The sequence below is a fragment of the Hemiscyllium ocellatum genome (genome assembly GCF_020745735.1).
Source record: "Hemiscyllium ocellatum isolate sHemOce1 chromosome 27 unlocalized genomic scaffold, sHemOce1.pat.X.cur. SUPER_27_unloc_10, whole genome shotgun sequence".
Taxonomy (NCBI): Eukaryota; Metazoa; Chordata; class Chondrichthyes; order Orectolobiformes; family Hemiscylliidae; genus Hemiscyllium; species Hemiscyllium ocellatum.
This window is the reverse complement of record NW_026867477.1, coordinates 210,024-228,065: the sequence shown is the minus strand read 5'-3', so window position 1 is coordinate 228,065 and position 18,042 is coordinate 210,024. Positions and strand designations below refer to the sequence as shown.

General features: G+C 48.8%; 1 protein-coding gene across 2 annotated transcripts in view; it reads left to right on the top strand.

Annotated features, from left to right (window-relative positions):
- LOC132807198 (gastrula zinc finger protein XlCGF26.1-like) overlaps positions 1-18,042 on the top strand; it is a 270,173-nt gene that overhangs the window by 131,104 nt on the left and 121,027 nt on the right. Inside the window, exon 1 of one of the 2 annotated variants that reach the window (XM_060821494.1) lies at positions 5,510-5,690. The exons of the other annotated variant lie outside the window; for it this stretch is intronic. The gene's annotated coding sequence lies outside the window, so the exon portion shown is untranslated. Of the gene's footprint in view, positions 1-5,509; positions 5,691-18,042 lie in introns of those variants that run through there. 2 annotated transcript variants of the gene reach the window in all.

Genomic DNA, 18,042 nt, shown 5'->3' with positions numbered 1-18,042 from the left:
CACGGCGGTGGATCTCCAGCATCGGAGGGGTAGCGGAATCCTTTCCCGCAATCCCCACACTTCCACGGTTTCTCCATGGCGCGCGGAATGCCTCCTGAGACTTCCTTTCCCCACAGTGGGCAAACTGGCTCAGGCACGTGCCCCTGTGGTTCAGGTAAAGATTACTTTAAGAGCCTACTGAAGCAGACAAAAACGTTCAAAGAATTTTCCCCTTCTGGACTGAAAGAGGGACGTCTCTCCTGTCCCACGAATCAAGGGGCTCTGTCAGACCTTCACATGGTACTCATTGGGGAGCTCTACCTGCAAAGCTGCTCTTCTCATATCCTGAAAAAGGGGATTACAAAAGTCATTGCTGCCTGCACATGACAGGAATTCAGAACAGATCATTCTAGTTTCTGTAGAACTTCCCTAAAACAATCAAGTTACAATATGCAGATGCCAGTGTTGGGCTGGGGTGTACAAAGGTAAAAAAAAATCACATCACCAGGTTGTAGTCCATTAGATTTGTTTAGAAGTTCGAGCTTTCAGAGCTCTGCACCTTCATCAGGTAGCTAGTAAAACCTCCAGGCGAAAAAGACAGCAGATGCTGGAGATCAGAGTGGTGCTGGAAAAGCACAGCAGGTCAGGCAGCATCCGAGGAGCAGGGAAAAAAAAAAACGTTTCGGGCAAAAGCCCTTCATCAGGAATGAGGAAAGAATGAGGACACTTTCCTCATTCCTGAAGAAGGGCTTATGCCCGAAACGTCGAATCTCCTGTTCCTTGGATGCTGCCTGACCTGCTGCGCTTTTCCAGCACATTTCCAGCTCTGATCTCCAGCATCTGCAGACCTCATTTTCTCCTATAACCTAGAGTTGTGTGATTTTTAACTTTAAAAAAAAGTGTTGCAAATCTCCACCCACACACACACACACACACTTTTCTTCAATTCTCACTCTGCTGTTTCTGATATTACCCATCCCCCAGTATTGTCCAGAAAGGGACTTATTACCTAAAAAAGCTGTAAATCTCCATCCCACACACTCTTTAACTCTTGCTGTACCTAATATCCCACCTCCCTCCCCATGCTCCAGCAGGGTCTGACTGATGCTCATTGACTGAGCCACACTCACCTCTTCCTGGACACAGGGACCCTCCAGACCAACACAACATCAGCTCCCCTTAACCCCCCCCCCAACGGCGCATGTGCAGAGCAACCGGTCACGTGAATCGACGGACCGCCGTCGTCACAAAGGCCGCGCGTTCATTGGACGAAGCGTGCCGTGCGGCGGCACTGGTCTTTGTGACGCCCACGTGACCTCTCTCCTCCTCCAACCCCCACGCGCCCCTCCTTTCACCTCGACACGGGGAGGCATGACCAATGGGGAGCCTTGGAGGACCGGAAGGAAGGCTGGTCCTCCTACCAATCAGAGCATCCCCTCATTGTCTGAATGCGGAAGTTGGATCATGAGCTCCTGCTGCTCGCTCTCTCTCTCTCTGAATGAAGATTGAGTGTTACCCCAGACTGCACCAACCTCTGTGAGTACAGCACCCTCTCTTCTCACCCCTCCTATTCCATTTCTTTTCTCATTTTGGGATTAAACTGTTGGTTTGTAGGAAGTGAAGTGAAAGGAGGTGAACTCAGGAAAGGTGCATATGCTGGATGCATTGGTCTAGATCGCTGTCTCTGTCCCTCTGTGTCTGTGTTTCTGTGTCTGTCTGTGTGTCTCTCTCTCGTGTCCTTCATCAGGAATTGCGGAGGGGGAGGGGGGTGGAAAGGGTGCTGAGAGATAAATAGGAAGGTGGGAGTGGGGCTGGGGGTAAGGTAGATGCAGGTTGGGGGTGGTGGTGATGGCAACAGGGTGGAGCAGATTGGTGGGAAGGAAGATGGACAGGTGGGACAGTTCAAGAGGGTGGTGCTGAGTTGGAGGGTTGGAGCTGGGGTGGGAGGGGGGAGGGAATGTGAGGAAACTGGTGAATCGATGTTGATGCCATGTGGTTGCAGGGTCCTAGGCCACCTGATACCTGGAGGAAGAATGCCTCTGCATTGGGACCCTCCAACCATACAGGATCAATATTGATTTCACCAGTTTCCTCATTCCTCCCCCCCCCGGCCCCCCCCCAATCCCAGATACAACCCTCGAACTTGGGACTGGTCTTTTGAACTGTCCCACCTGTCCATCTGCCTTCCCATCTATCTGCTCCACCCTCCTCTCTGACCTGTCACCTTCTTCCCCCGCTTTCATCTACCCATAGCATTCTCAGCTCCCTTCCCCCAGTCCCACCTCCCTCCCATTTATCTCTGTCCCTTTGGGCCCACCCCACATTCCTAATCAAGGGGTTATGCCAAAACATCAAACCTCCTGCTCCTCAGATGCTGGCTGACCTGCTGTACTCTTGCAGCACCAGACATTTTGGTGCTTATTTGTCTGGATGTTCTGATGTGACCCATTCGCAGATGTGAAGTCACATTCGAGAAAAACTCCTTCATGGAATGTGGGCTTTTTTTTTGGCAAGGCCAACAATGTTTTTTGTCACTAACTGCCCTTCAGACAAGAGGATTGCCAGACTTTAGGGGGCATTTTAAAAGTCAAGCACGTGAGCCGTCATATGCAGGCAGCACCAAGTTAACGCTGACGGATTTCCTTCCCTGAAGAGCGTTATTGAATCAAATGGGTTTTCAGAAAAGTTTCATTCTCTCAATGACTGAGACTAGTTTTCAATTCAGATTTTTAAAAAAATTAAATTTAATTTCCCCAATGTTTGTTTTTACTGGTATTTGAACCCATGAGCCCAGATTATTTGCCTGGGCCTCTGGATTGCTGGTCCAGTGTTGTTGTAACATCACTGACTCGCCTGGACAGCATTGAGAGTCATACAGATGTATAGTACACAAAGAGACCCTATGTGCAACTGGTGCATGCCGAGCACATAGCCAAAATTGATCTAGTCCGATGTGCCAGCACGTCCCTCCAAACCCTTCCCATTCATATTCCCATCCAGATGCCTTTCAAATGTTGCAATTGTCCCAGCCTCCACCACTTCCTCTGGCAGCTCATTCCATACACGCACCACCCTCTGACTGACAAAGTTGCCCCTTAGGTCCTTTTTATGTCTTTTCCCCTCTCACCTCTAGTTCTGGACTCTCCCACCCCAGGGAAAAGACCTTGTCTATTCACCCTATCCATGCCCCTCATCATTTTATAAACCTCAATAAGGTCACCCCTCAGCCTCCGATGCTCCAGGGAAAACAGCCCCAGCTTATTTAGCCACTCCCTATAGCTCAAACCCTGGCAACATCTTTGTAAACATTTTCTGAACCCTTTCAAGTTTCGTTTAACTGCACAGTAAAATCATACTGGACTTGGATATATCTCGTGTTACTCTGCAATATGTATTTATTTATGGTTGTATAAATTTGATTTATAATTTATTTCTAGTTATATCATAGAGTGTTGTAGCCATGTTATGTGTTCAAAGTTTGGGAGAAGATAGTAGTGTTATGGATGCGGATCATTAGCTGTTTTCCTGTTTGTCCTATGTAGTGTTTTGTGCAGTCCTTATTGTGTACAAAATCCATGCAAGGACTGCACAAAACACTACATAGGACAAACAGGAAGACAGCTAACGATCCGCATCCATGAATACCAACTAGCCACGAAACGACAGGACCAGCTATCCTTGGTAGCCATACACGCAGATGACAAATCAACATGAATTCGACTGGGACAACACTACTATTATAGGACAAGCCAAACCGAGAACAGCCAGGGAATTCCTAGAGGCATGGCACTCATCCACAGATTCAATCAATAAGCACATCGACCTGGACCCAATATACCGACCACTGCAGCGGACAGCTGGAACTGACAACCGGAAGTGGGCAGAGACAAACCACTATAAATGCCGGAGGAAAGATCACAGAAGCGCTTCACAGGAGGCTCCCAAGCACTGAGGATGTCACCTAGACAGGGGACGAAGCGTCTGCAATACAAATTCCCAGTTCGGCGAACAGAACCACAACATGTCATGTATTTCCAGTCATACCCGTTACAGGACAGGAGAATACTGGGCTCAATGCTGACTCTGTAGATGAATCTAGTCAGACTCATTCCTCTCTATATCCACAGAGTCCTGTAAGTGTATTCCTCTATAGGGTCCCTCCAGTCTCACTTGGGTATTGAGCGACTCCACTACAGTCATCCTCAGAGCGAGCATGTTCTAGGTCTTGTTACCAAAGCAAAGTTCTTGCTCTGATTCTCTTTCTCCACCCCCCCCCCCCCCCCCCCCACATCTTGGTCTGTCAATATGGTAGAAAGAGAGGCGGGAGGGGGGGCAGATAACTAGGTTAGCAAACTGCATGAGGGTGGCATGGTGGCTCAGTAGGTAGCACCGATGCCTCATAGTGCCAGGGACCTGGGTTCAATTCCAGCCTCGGGCGACTCTCCGTGTGGGTTTCCCCCGAGTGCGCCGGTTTCCTCCCACAGTCCAACCTTGTGCAGGTGAGGGTGGGTTGGCCGTGCTAAATTGCCCAGAGTGTTCAGGGATGTGTAGCTTAGGTGCACGTGTCAGGGGTAAATATAGGGGAATGGGTCTGGGTGGGATACTCATCACAGGGTCGGTCTGGACTTGTTGGGCCGAAGGGCCTGTTTCCACACTGTAGGGGTTCTAATTCTTAACTTTTCTTGGAGCTAGATCTGCCAAATGTCAGGAATCAGAAAATTGGGAGGGAGCGTATTAGGTACGGCAGTAGGGAGAGTGTGTGGGATGGAGACTCACAGGTTTTGGGTTATGGGAATGGAATGAATATTCCGTGAAATCGATCTGTTAAACTCTGAGATTCTACGTGATACTGACAGCGATGACTTTCTAATTTACAGGCTTTCACAGGAGGATTTACCTGCATATCTTGAACTAATTGCCTCAGCCAGCTTGACTCATTGGGACTGGAATTTTATCGATCTTTTGAGTGGAGAAGGAGGATTGTCCCGCCTGCTTCCAGAGATCTGACTGGTAAAGCACTGAGATGCCGCTGTTCGAGGGTGGAGGGAGCTTTACCGGAGCGGAGAGTTAGCCAGCCGGCCCCCGCAGCAGAGTGGGACGTCAGAGGGAGCGTCGAACCTGGAGGGAGGCCGCGCCGTGGGGAAACCGTGGAAGTGTGGGGAATGCGGGAAGGGGTTTCGAGTCCCCTCTGAGCTGGAGACCCACCGGCGCGGTCACACCGGGGAGAGGCCGTTCTCCTGCCCCGAGTCCGGCAAGGCCTTCATTGGGTCCTCCAAGCTGCTGAGGCACCGGCGGGTCCACACCGGGGACAGGCCGTACCCCTGCCCCGAGTGTGGCAAGGCCCTTCACCCAGCTGTCCCACCTGCAGACGCACCGGCGCCTCCACACACCAGGGAGAGGCCTCTCACCTGCCCCGGGGGCGGCAAGGCCTTCAATCGATCGCCGACCCTGCGGACGCACAGGCGCCTTCCCAACGTGATCGCACGGAGTTGAAGTCTGCAGCGAATCCCACCCAGGACTGGGGGGGGATCGTGCCCCGTTCGAAGACAGTGGGTGAAGCGGGAAGGGAGCGAGGCTTCCTTTCTGCCGGACTGGCCGCTCTCGCTCCCTTTGCTTCCCGTGGGACCGATGCTGTTTGAGGCTGGGACTGCACGTTCCCCGGGCCAAAGATCTGCAGGAGCTGAGGAAGTGCACTCCTTTCACACCGGATGGTAAATCATGTTTGTCCCATCTATTTCAGTCTTAAATACCCTCCGTGACCTGGCCTCCCAGCCTCCTGTGGCAGTGAATTCCCCAGATTCCCCACTCTCTGTCTGAAGAGGTTTCTCCTTATCTCCGTTCTAAAAGGGCTAAGGCTGTGCCCTCGGCTCCTGGTCTCTCCTACCAATGGAAACATCTTCCCAATGGCCACAGATAGATCAAAGTCAAATACAATAGCCTCTATTCCATTGAGTGTCCAGCACACTTTATAACACTTTGTAAAATCAGGAGGGCCATTGATGAGGTGAGTGGCAGGTGTCTTTTCCCGATAGAATAAAGAATATTCCAGCACAGGAACAGGCCCTTCGGCCCTCCAAGCCGACACCGATCCAGATCCTCTATCTAAACCTGCTGCCTATTTTCTCAGGATCTGTATCCCTCTGCTCCCTGCCCTTTCATGTATCTGTTGAGATACATCTTAAATGACGCCATTGTTCCCGTCCCTACCATCTCCGCTGGCAACACATTCCAGGTACCCAGCACCCTCTGCGTAAAGAACTTTCCATACATATCTTCAATCTTTCCCCTCTCACTTTGAACTCATGACCCCAGGTAACTGAGTCCTCCACTCTGGGGAAAACATTTCTTGCTATCCACCCTGTCTATACCTCTCATGATTTTGTTGGCCTCAATCTGGTCCCCCCTCAACCTCCGTCTTTCCAATGAAAATAATCCTGATCTATTCAAACTCTCTTCATAGTTAGCATCCTCCATACCAGGTAACAACCTGGTGTACCTCCTCTGCACCCTCTCCAAAGCATCCACATCCATTTGGTAATGTGGCGACCAGAACTGTACATGGTATTCCAAATCTGGCCGAAACAAAGTCTTGTATAACTGTAACATGACCTGTCAACTCTTGTACTCAATACTCCGTCCGATGAAGGAAAGTGTGCCATATGCTGCCTTGACCACTCTACTGACCTGCATTGCCATCTTCAGGGAACAATGGGCCTGAACACACAGATCTCTCTCTACATCAGTTTTCCCCAGGACTTTTCCATTTACTGTTTAGTTTGCTCTAGAATTGGATCTTCCAAAATGCATCACCTCACATTTGTCTGGATTGAACTCCATCTGCCATTTCTCTGCCCAACTCTCCAGTCTATTCTCCATTCTGCTGTATTCTCTGACAGTCCTCTTCACTATCTGCTACTCCACCAATCTTAGTGTCAACTGCAAACTTGCTAATGAGGCAACCTACACCTTCCTCCAAATCATTTAGATATATCACAAACAGCAGTGCTCCCAGCACGGAGCCCTGTGGGACACCACTGGTCACCGTCTCAGTTTTGAGAAACTCCCTTCCAATACTATCCCTGTCTCCTGTTTCCCAACCAGTTCTCTATCCATCTAGCTAGAATACCCTGGACCCCATGTGATTTCACCTTTTCCATCAGCCTACCATGGGGAACCTTGTCAAATGCCCAAGTAAAGTCCATGTCTATGACATCTGCAGCCCTTCCCTCATCAATCAATTGTGTCATTTCCTCGTAGGATTCTATTAAGTTGCTAAGACATGACCTTCCCTGAACAAAACCATGCTGCCTATCACTCATAAGCTCATTTTCTTCCAAATGTAAATAGATCTTATCCCTCAGTATCTTCTCCAGCAGCTTCCCTACCACTGACATCCAGCTCACAGGTCTGTAATTACCTGGATTATCCCTGCGACCCTTCTGAAACAAGGGGAAAACATTATCAATTTTCCAGTCCTCTGGGACCTCACCTGTGTTCAAGGAAGCTGCAAAGATATCTGTTAAGGCCCAAGCTATTTCCTCTCTTGCTTCCCTCAGTAACCTGGGATAGATCTCATCAGGACCTGGGGACTTTGACCACCTTAATGCCTTTTTAGAATACACATCACTTCCTCCTCCTTATGCCGACTTGCCCTAGAGTATTCAAAGATCTATCCCTAACGTCAACATCCACCATGTCCCTCTCCTCAGTTAAACCTGACACAAAGTACTCATTAAGAATCTTGCCCATTTTCTCTGACTCCACACACATCTTTCCTCCTTCGTCCTTGAGTGGGCCCACCCTTTCTCTAGTTACCCTCTTGCTCCTTCTATATGAATAAAAGGCTTTGGGGTTGTCCTTAACCTTGCTCGCTAAGGATATCTCATCGCCCCTTTTAACCCTCTTAATTCCTCATTTCAGATTGGAAGAATATCGGGAAAGTAGGACCAAAGCTTTGTCTGTCTTCAGTCGCCTAGACCTTATGTATGCTTCCTTTTTCCTCTCAGCAAGTCTCACAATTTCACCTGTCATCCATGGTTCCCTAATCTTGCCAATTCCATCCCTCATTTTCACAGAGACATCTCTCTCCTGAACTCGAATCAATTCTCTTTAAGAGCCTCCCAAATATCGAATATGGATTTTCCTTCAAAAAGCTGCTCCCAATCCACACTTCCCCAGCGCCTGCTGAATTTGGGTATAGTTGGCCTTTCCCCAATAAGCACTCTTCCTTTCGGACCACTCTCGTCTTTGTCCATGAGTATTCTAAACCTTACGGAATTGTGATCCCTATCCCCAACGTAATCCCCACCTGAAACTTCACCCACCTGGCCGGGTTCATTCCCCAACACCAGGTCCAATATGGCCCCTTCCCGAGTTGAACTATTTACATACTACTCTGGAAACCCTCCTGGATTCTCCTTACAAATTCTGCTCCTCTAACAGTAAGTGAATCCCAGTCAATGTTGGGAAAATTAAAATCTCCTCTCACCACCACCTATCCTACATCTTTCCATGATCTGTTTACATATTTGTACCACTATCTCACGCTCACTATTGGGAGGCCTGTAGTATAGCCCCAACATTGTTACTGCACCCTTCGTATTTCTGAGCTCTGCTGAAAATGTGTTGCTGGTTAAAGCACAGCAGGTTAGGCAGCATCTAAGGAATAGGAAATTCGACGTTTCGAGCATAAGCCCTTCATCAGGAATGAGGCGAGTTTGCCAAGCAGGCTAAGATAAAAGGTAGGGAGGAGGGACTTGGGGGAGGGGCGATGGAGATGTGATAGGTGGAAGGAGGTCAAGGAAAGGTGATAGGCCGGAGTGGGGTGGGGGCGGAGAGGTCAGGAAGGAGATTGCAGGTTAGGAGGGCGGTGCTGAGTTGAGGGAACTGACTGAGACAAGGTGGGAGGAGGGGAAATGAGGAAACTGGAGAAATCTGAGTTCATTCCTTGTGGTTGGAGGGTTCCCAGGCAGAAGATGAGCCGCTCCTCCTCCAGCCGTCGTGTTGTTATGTTCTGCCGGTGCAGGAGTCCAAGGACCTGCATGTCCTCGGTGGAGTGGGAGGGAGAGTTAAAGTGTTGAGCCACGGGGTGGTTGGGTTGGTTGGTCCGGGCGTCCCAGAGGTGTTCTCTGAAGCGTTCCGCAAGTAAGCGGCCTGTCTCCCCAATATAGAGGAGGCCACATCGGGTGCAGCGGATGCAATAGATGATGTGTGTGGAGGGACAGGTGAACTTGTGGCGGATATGGAAGGATCCCTTGGGGCCTTGGAGGGAAGTGAGTGTGGAAGTGTGGGCGCAAGTTTTACATTTCCTGCGGTTGCAGAGGAAGGTGCTGGGAGTGGAGGTTGGGTTGGTGGGGGGTGTGGACCTGACGAGGGAGTCACGAAGGGAGTGGTCCTTGCGGAACGCTGATAGGGGAGGGGAGGGAAATATATCCCTGGTGGTGGGGTCCGTTTGGAGGTGGCGGAAATGACGGCAGATGATACGTTGTATACCGAGGTTGGTGGGGTGGTAGGTGAGAACCAGTGGGGTTCTGTTTTGGTGGCGGTTGGAGGAGCGGGGCTCAAGGGCGGAGGAGCAGGAAGTGGAGGAGATGCGGTGGAGGGCATCGTCAATCACGTCTGGGGGGAATCTACGGTCCTTGAAGAAGGAGGCCATCTGGGCTGTGCGGTGTTGGAACTGGTCCTCCTGGGAGCAGATGCAGCGGAGACGAAGGAATTGGGAATATGGGATGGAGTTTTTTACAGGGGGCAGGGTGGGAGGAGGTGTAGTCCAGGTAGCTGTGGGAGTCAGTCGGTTTATAGTAGATGTCTGTGTTGAGTCGGTCGCCCGAGATAGAGATGGAAAGGTCTAGGAAGGGGAGGGAGGAGTCTGAGACAGTCCAGGTGAATTTGAGGTTGGGATGGAAGGTGTTAGTAAAGTTGATGAACTGTTCAACCTCCTCGTGGGAGCACGAGGCAGTGCCGATACAGTCATCGATGTAGCGGAGGAAAAGGTGGGGGGTGGTGCCAGTGTAGTTGCGGAAGATGGACTGTTCCACATATCCTACGAAGAGACAGGCATAGCTGGGGCCCATGCGGGTGCCCATGGCAACTCCTTTAGTTTGGAGGAAGTGGGAGGATTGAAAAGAGAAGTTCTTCAATACACGGAAGATAACAAATGTTCATCAAATTGATTCTTGAGAGGAGAGGATTCATGGATCAGGAGGGATCGAGTCGATTGGCAATGAATTCAATAGGTTTGAACAGAATGATGGGGAATCGCATGGGAACCGATAAAATTCCAGGAGGGATGGGTTCAGATTGTTGGGACATTGGGGCCAGTTCTGGGGGTGGAGGGGCTATTACAAATCAGACGAGCTACACCCGGGCCAGACTGGAACCAATATCCTTGGGGTTGCTTTTGCTAACGCTGCTGGGGAGGGTTTAAACTAATGTTGTGGGGGATGGGAAACAAATGAGGAGGTTCGTGGTCAGGAAGGAGGTAGTAACGAAAGCCTGTAAGGAGCGAGATAATAAAGTCAGTGTGACAAAGGGGAAGAGTCACAGGGAACAGATGATGAACGCAAAGGGACAGGTGGTCTGAGGTGCATTTGTTTTAATGCAATAAGTGTAGTAGGTAAGGCAGATGAACTTAGGGCTTGGAGTCGTACCTGGGAGGATGATGTTATTGCTAATACTGAGACTTGGTTGAGGGAAGAACAAGATTGGCAACTAAATATCCCAGGATATCGATGCTTCAGGTGGGATGGAGAGGGAGGTGAAGGAGTTGTATTACTGGTCAGAGAGGCTATCACAGCTGTGCTGAAGGAGGGCACTATGAAGGACTCGAGCAGTGAGGTCATATGGGAAAGGTCCTGGGGAAAACTGATGTAGAGAGAGATCTGTGTGTTCAGGCCCATTGTTCCCTGAAGATGGCAATGCAGGTCAGTAGAGTGGTCAAGGCGGCATATGGCACACTTTCCTTCAGCGGACAGAGTATTGTGTACAAGAGTTGGCAGGTCATGTTACAGTTATACAAGACTTTGTTTCGGCCAGATTTGGAATACCACGTACAGTTCTGGTCGCCACATTACCAAATGGATGTGGATGCTTTGGACAGGGTGCACAGGAGGTACACCAGGATGTTACCTGGTATGGAGAATGCTAACTATGAAGAGAGTTTGAATAGATCAGGATTATTTTCATTGGAAAGATGGAGGTTGGGGGGGGGGGACCTGATTGAGGCCAACAAAATCATGAGGGGTATAGACAGGGTGGATAGCAAGAAATGTTTTTCCCCCAGAGTGGAGGACTCAGTTACCTGGGGTCATGAGTTCAAAGTGAGAGGGGAAAGATTTAAGATATGTATGGAAAGTTCTTTACGCAGAGGGTGCTGGGTACCTGGAATGTGTTGCCAGCGGAGATGGTAGGGACGGGAACAATGGCGTCATTTAAGATGTATCTCAACAGATACAGGAAAGGGCAGGGAGCAGAGGGATACAGATCCTGAGAAAATAGGCAGCAGGTTTAGATAGAGGATCTGGATCGGTGTAGGCTTGGAGGGCTGAAGGGCCTGTTCCTGTGCTGGAATATTCTTTATTCTATCGGGAAAAGACACCTGCCACTCACCTCATCAATGGCCCTCCTGATTTTACAAAGTGTTAGAAAGTGTGCTGGACACTCAATGGAATAGAGGCTATTGTATTTGACTTTGATCTATCTGTGGCCATTGGGAAGATGTTTCCATTGGTAGGAGAGACCAGGAGCCGAGGGCACAGCCTTAGACCTTTTAGAACGGAGATAAGGAGAAACCTCTTCAGACAGAGAGTGGTGAATCTGTGGAATTCACTGCCACAGGAGGCTGGGAGGCCAGGTCACGGAGGGTATTTAAGACTGAAATAGATGGGACAAACATGATTTACCATCCGGTGTGAAAGGAGTGCACTTCCTCAGCTCCTGCAGATCTTTGGCACGGGGAACGTGCAGTCCCAGCCTCAAACAGCATCGGTCCCACGGGAAGCAAAGGGAGCGAGAGCGGCCAGTCCGGCAGAAAGGAAGCCTCGCCACCTTCCCGCTTCACCCACTGCCTTCGAACGGGGCACAATCCCCCCACGGGCACGATCCCCCCAGTCCTGGGTGGGATTCCCTGCAGACTTCAACTCCGTGCGATCACGTTGGGAAGGCGCCTGTGCGTCCGCAGGGTCGGCGATCGATTGAAGGCCTTGCCGCCCCCGGGGCAGGTGAGAGGCCTCTCCCTGGTGTGTGGAGGCGCCGGTGCGTCTGCAGGTGGGACAGCTGGGTGAAGGGCCTTGCCACACTCGGGGCAGGGGTATGGCCTGTCCCCGGTGTGACCGCGCCGGTGGATCTCCAGCTCAGAGGGGACTCGAAACCCCTTCCCACATTCCCCACACTTCCACGGTTTCCCCACGGCGCGGGCTCCCTCCAGGTTCGACGCTCCCTCTGACGTCCCACTCTGCTGCGGGTGGCCGGCTGGCTAACTCTCCGCTCCGGTAAAGCTCCCTCCACCCTCGAACAGCGGCATCTCAGTGCTTTACCAGTCAGATCTCTGGAAGCAGGCGGGACAATCCTCCTTCTCCACTCAAAAGATCGATAAAATTCCAGTCCCAATGAGTCAAGCTGGCTGAGGCAATTTGTTCGAGATGTGCAGATAAATCCTCCTGTGAAAGCCTGTAAATTAGAAAGTCATCGCTGTCAGTATCACGTAGAATCTCAGAGTTTAACAGATCGATTTCATGGAATATTCATTCCACGCCCATAACCAAAACCTGTGAGTCTCCATCCCACACACTCTCCCTACTGCCGTACCTAATACGCTCCCTCCCAATTTTTCTGATTCCTGACATTTGGCAGATCTGGCTCCAAGAAAATTTAAGAATTAGAGCCCCTACAGTGTGGAAACAGGCCCTTCGGCCCAACAAGTCCATACCGACCCTGTGAAGAGTATCCCACCCAGACCCATTCCCCTATATTTACCCCTGACACGTGCACCTAAGCTACACATCCCTGAACACTCTGGGCAATTTAGCACGGCCAACCCACCCTCACCTGCACAAGGTTGGATTGTGGGAGAAAACCGGAGCACTCGGGGGAAACCCACACGGAGAGTCGCCCGAGGCTGGAATTGAACCCAGGTCCCTGGCACTGAGGCATCGGTGCTACCTACTGAGCCATCATGCCACCCTCATGCAGTTTGCTAACCTAGTTATCTGCCCCCCCCCCTCTCTCTACCATATTGACAGACCAAGATGTGGGGGGGAGGGGAAAGAGAATCAGAGCAAGAACTTTGCTTTGGTAACAAGACCTAGAACATGCTCGCTCTGAGGATGACTGTAGTGGAGTCGATCAATACCCAAGTGAGACTGGAGGGACCCTATAGAGGAATACACTTACAGGACTCTGTGGATATAGAGAGGAATGAGTCTGACTACATTCATCCACAGAGTCAGCATTGAGCCCAGTATTCTCCTGTCCTGTAACGGGTATGACTGGAAATACATAACATGTTGTGGTTCTGTTCGCCGAGCTGGGAGTTTGTGTTGCAGACGTTTCGTCCCCGGTCTAGGTGACATCCTCAGTGCTTGGGAGCCTCCTGTGAAGCGCTTCTGTGATCTTTCCTCCGGCATTTGTAGTGGTTTGAATCTGCCGCTTCCGGTTGTCAGTTCCAGCTGTCCGCTGCAGTGGTCGGTATATTGGGTCCAGGTCGATGTGCTTAGTGATTGAATCTGTGGATGAGTGCCATGCCTCTAGGAATTCCCTGGCTGTTCTCGGTTTGGCTTGTCCTATAATAGTAGTGTTGTCCCAGTCAAATTCATGTTGCTTGTCATCTGCGTATGTGGCTACTAAGAATAGCTGGTTATGTCGTTTCGTGGCTAGTTGGTGTTCGTGGATGCGGATCGTTAGCTGTCTTCCTGTTTGTCCTATGTAGTGTTTTGTGCAGGCCTTGCATGGGATTTTGTACACAATAAGGACTGCACAAAACACTACATAGGACAAACAGGAAGACAGCTAATGATCCACATCCATAACACTACTGTTCCTGATGAAGGACACGAGAGCGAGAGAGACAGAGACACAGACAGCGACCTAGACCAATGCATCCAGCATATGCACCTTTCCTGAGTTCACCTCCTTTCACTTCACTTCCTACAAACCAACAGTTTAATCCAGAAAAGAAATGGAATAGGAGGGGTGAGAAGAGAGGGTGCTGTACTCAGAGGTTGGTGCAGTCTGGGGTAACACTCAATCTTCATTCAGAGAGAGAGAGAGAGAGAGCAGCAGGAGCTCATGATCCAACTTCCACATTCAGACAATGACGGGATGCTCTGATTGGTAGGAGGACCAGCCTTCCTTCCGGTCCTCCAAAGCTCCCCATTGGTCATGCCTCCCCGTGTCGAGGTGAAGGGAGGGGCGCGGTAGGTAGAGTACGGGAGAGAGGTCACGTGGGCGTCACAAAGAACAGCGCCGCCGCGTGACGCGCGGCGCGGTGGACCAATGGGAAAGGCTGGAACGCCGCACGGGCGGGCGCTCCGTCCAATCAACGCGCGGCCTTTGTGACGACGGCGGTCCCTCGATTCACGTGATCGGTTGCTCCTGCACATGCGCCGTTGCGGGGGGGTTAAGGGGAGATGATATTGTGTTGGTCTGGAGGGTGTCTGTGTCCAGGACGAGGTGAGTGTGGCTCAGTCAATGAGCATCAGTCAGACCCTGCTGGAGCATGGGGGAGGGAGGTGGGAATTAGGTACAGCGAGAGTTAAAGAGTGTGTGGGATGTAGATTTACAGCTTTTTTAGGTAATAAGTCCCTTTCTGCACAATACTGGGGGATGGGTAATATCAGAAACAGCAGAGTGAGAATTGAAGTGTGTGTGTGTGTGTGTGTGTGTGGTGGAGATTTGCAACACTTTTTTTTTGTAGATATTTTTATTGAAATTTAACATTTTTGCAAATTTACAAAAATAAACAAAACTCTCAAATACAAACATTGATGTACAATTAAATCATATATACAATAGTCATAATTTAACAAAGAAAAGAGAAAGAAAGAAAACAAAAAAAGAAAAACAAACGAAAAAAGAAAGAAAAAAAAACTCAACTTTCTACTAATCTAACCTATAACTAACCAGAGTGTATACCTAAGTCTCTTACATGCTCGGAATGTATAAACATCAAATATAATAAAACCCGTATTCGCGCAGGATTCCTCTCCCAAGGGTCCCCGGAGCAGCCCGGTCTGAAATCTTCACTAAATAAAAGCCCTTGTTAGGATAGCCGAAATATCTGCATTTATATAATTCAAAAAGGGCTGCCATATTTTATAAAATAATTCAGTCTTTCGGTGCACCATATTTGTGAGGAAGTCAAGGGGGATATATTCCATAATTAATCTGTGCCAATTTGAAAGTCCATGGGGCCCTCAGCCACCCAGTTCACCAAAATATTTTTCCTTGCACAGAAAGAGAGAATAGAAAATAGTCTCTTCCCATGCATATCCAGAGATGAGAGGTTCGAAAAGCCCAAAAGGAGAGATACAGGGTCCACCCTAATGTCCGTTCCTAAAATTTCTGTCAGGGTATTTGCCACTTTAGTCCAGTATCTGCGGATTTTCTGACAAGTCCACAGACAATGTACAAGAGTACCCACCTCTATTTTGCATTTAGGACACATTGGAGATGCTCCTGCCTTAAATTTTGCCAGTCGAGCCGGAGCTATATGGGCCCTATGAAGTATCTTTAGTTGGATAGCCTGAGTTCTGTTACAGATAGCAATTCTTCTAGCATTTTCCCAAATGTCATTCCACATATCCTCAGAGATTTCTAGCCCCAAGTCCTGCTCCCATGTTTTAAGCAGGTCATCCATGTCTCCTGAGACTCCATCATGTAGCAAATGGTATATAGTACTAACGGAGGATGCCCCCGCTGGTCGTAAGACATTACGTTCTCTGTCTGATTTATAAAGACTATCTATTAATGTAGTCTTCCTCTGTATATAATCTCGAACTTGGAAGTATCGAAAGAGATCCCCATTAGGTATTCCGAATTTCAGACGCAGCTGCTCAAAGGACATCAGGATCCCATCTTTAAATAGGTCCCCTAAGCATGAGATGCCCCTGGATCTCCAGAGTTTAAAGGTGGCATCTGTAATCCCCGGTTGGAATCCCCATGCGCCTACTATTGGTGCATGGGGGGATGTTTTATGTGAGTTACCCTCATTTTGCCGCATTATATTCCAGGCCTTAATTGTGTTTAATATTATGGGATTTTTACAGTGGTCTGTAATGATTTTCCTCTTATCTGAAAATAAAAGGTTAATAAGTGGGTATTTTACTTGGGAGGCTTCGATATCCAGCCAAATTGATTGTGGATCAGATGAAACCCAATCAGCTATGTAACTTAGTAGGGAGCTTAACTGATATTTCCTAAAGTCTGGGAAGTCCAGTCCTCCCCTTGCCTGTGGAAGCTGTAGCTTCTTCAGCTTAATAAGGGGCCGTCTATGGTTCCAAATAAAGCAGCCCAACCAGCCATATAATTTACGTAGGGCTAGCCTTGGCAGCATCAGCGGGAGCATTCTCATAGGATATAAGAGACGGGGCAGAACATTCATTTTAATTAATGCTATTCTCCCTACCCAGGAAATCGGAAGGTCTCTCCATCGCTGGAGGTCCTGCCTTATCCTTTCCATAAATTGTACAAAATTAGCCCTATACAGCTGATCAAATACTGGCGTGATAAAAATACCTAAATATAAGAAGCCCTCCAGGGACCAACGGAAGGGAAAAGGGGATCCGTCCATTAAGTGGGGTATCATAGCCAGACCACCCATTGGCATGGCTTCCGATTTTGAAAAATTAATTTTATAGCCTGAGAATGCACTAAATGTATTAATAACTTGAATTAGACGAGGCACTGACATTAAAGGATTACTGAGGAATAAGAGAACGTCATCTGCATAGAGGGTAATTTTGTGTTTACCTGTACCAATCCTCGGGGCCGTTATATTAGGATCAGTCCGGATGGCTTCTGCTAATGGTTCGATTATCAGTGTAAACAACAATGGTGAGAGAGGACATCCTTGACGGCAGCCCCTACCCACACTGAAGCCATCCGATCTTAACCCATTAGTAATAACAGCTGCTTTGGGGTCACTATACAATGTTGAAACCCATTTGGTAAACACCTGTCCAACGCCAAACCTTTCCAATGTGTAAAATAAATATGACCATTCAACCCTATCAAATGCCTTTTCCGCATCCAATGAAATTACTACTCCTGGTATCTTTCCCTGATGACAGGCTTGGATCATATTCAAGACCCTTCTGATATTATTGGATGATCTGCGGCCCTTAATAAATCCCGTCTGGTCCTCCTTTATAATATATGGCAGTACCCTTTCTAGTCTTAGTGCTAACATTTTTGAGAGAATTTTAAAGTCTACATTTAGTAAGGATATTGGTCTGTAAGATGCACAATCTTCTGGGTCTTTTCCTTTTTTGAGGATAAGAGAAATATTTGCTTCTTTCAGCGTGGGCGGGAGACAGACCTGACTATGCGCAAAATTATACATATCCATAAGTGGGTCAACCAATATTCCTGTAAATTCTTTATAGAATTCAGCTTGAAAACCATCCGGGCCCGGTGCTTTTCCGCTCTGAAGTTGCCTAATTGCCTCAAGTATTTCTTGGACTGTTAAAGGGATATTTAGGGCCGACACCTGTTCCGGAGTCAGGCCCGGGAAGGTCAAATTTTTAAAAAATGACTGCATCCTCCTAATCCTATCTTCACAATCCTGCGATCTATATAGTTCAGAATAAAATTCTTTAAAGGTCGCATTGATCTTTTTATGATCATGAGTCAGGGTACCTGTACTTTCCTTGATGGTTGGAATAGTTTGAGGGGCTTTCTTTTTCTTTGCAAGAAATGCTAAGTATCTACCCGGTTTGTCGCCATATTCATATAATCTTTGTTTCGCAAATAATATTTCCCTTTTAGCCGTTTGAGTAAGCACGGTGTTTAAAGCTGTCCTAAGAGCTGTAATCCTCTGCAATTTTGTGATAGAAGGTCTATCAGCGT